This window comes from Pollicipes pollicipes, unplaced genomic scaffold (assembly GCF_011947565.3).
Source record: "Pollicipes pollicipes isolate AB1234 unplaced genomic scaffold, Ppol_2.1 Scaffold_6138;HRSCAF=7277_pilon_pilon_pilon, whole genome shotgun sequence".
Taxonomy (NCBI): domain Eukaryota; kingdom Metazoa; phylum Arthropoda; class Thecostraca; order Pollicipedomorpha; family Pollicipedidae; genus Pollicipes; species Pollicipes pollicipes.
Genome location: NW_023596818.1, coordinates 16,578,987 through 16,580,272, shown reverse-complemented (window position 1 = coordinate 16,580,272; position 1,286 = coordinate 16,578,987).

The window sequence follows — 1,286 nt, the reverse complement described above, 5'->3', positions numbered from 1 at the left end:
TCTTGGGATGCCTTCCATCTGGATTTCCATGCCTTGGGTTGCCTTCTATCTGGAGCTGTCCCGACCGCTTCACTTATATCTCCCTCACCCGATCTTGAGAGTGCCGTTCTCCCTAGTCCTCGTGACGTATCCAAGTTTGCTTCCGGTAGCAAGGATGTATTAATCGAGAGAAGTGCGCCCAAATCCCCCGGCGCTACAGGAAGATGGGGAGGAGAGTGTGTCCTAGGATCGCTTGGGGTGTGCCACTGCTACTATCTCAGTTTGTGAAGTTGTGACGACGTTTACTTCGAGCAAAACTATGGTCAGGTTCATGGCCGAGGTGCGATTAGGTTACGGACGGCTGGGGTTAGGCTAGGCCTGTTAGCCAATCTTCAGAAGTCAGGTTAGTTGTTTGTTGGTTTTAGATCAGGCCAATGAGGCGTTCATCCGAGGTCAGGTCAGCAGGTTGCTGTCAGGTCAGCAGCAGCAGCAGGTTCGGACAAACAGGAAGGCGGCAGCTGGCCTGGGGCCAGCTCCCGTTTCAGAAGACTGGTAGATAATCGTGGCATGCATTGCTCCTCCTCTGGTCGTCTGAGCCACGGCTCCTTTCCACGGCTCATTTCCTATCGACAGTTGTGTGCTCATCTTAAACGAATCGCAAGGGTCGTAGCTGATCACTGCAGAGATATGAAATCCTGTGATCCAGCATCGCGGACGCCGAACCGCCGAGACTCTCAGTCCAATGTCGGCTCCGCAGAGATGGCCATTTTATTAATCTCCCGATGCTAAGTGCACGAACAGAGCCCTCCCCAACTTATGTTACCTCTCCGAGGATTCGGAACCGCTCGGTGACCGCTGAAACCAGGAGCTCTGTCCCCGACGCTGCGTCCACGTGTCTCGTGTCCGGGGACCCGGCAGCCTATTGCTGACCTTTTCGAGCCCGCTGGGGGTCGTCCACTAATTATCAGGCGCATCATTAGTAGCCGGAGCCGACTCACTCACAGCCCGCAATCCCGCTCGGGTCGTGCCCTGGGGCTCCGGTCGGATCCGGACCGGACCGGGCCGGATGGGACCGGCCGGACCGTGGCTGCCGGATGGATGGACCGGACCGTGGCTGCCGGATGTGGAATCCGGACCGGACCGTGGCTGCCGGATGTGGAATCCGGACGGACCGTGGCTGCCGGATGGACTGGACGGACCGCGGCTGCCGGATGCCGGAACCGGACCGGACCGTGGCTGCCGGATGCCGAATCTGGACCGGACCGCGGCTGCCGGATGCGTTGCCATGGCAACCGCCGGTGCTGAGG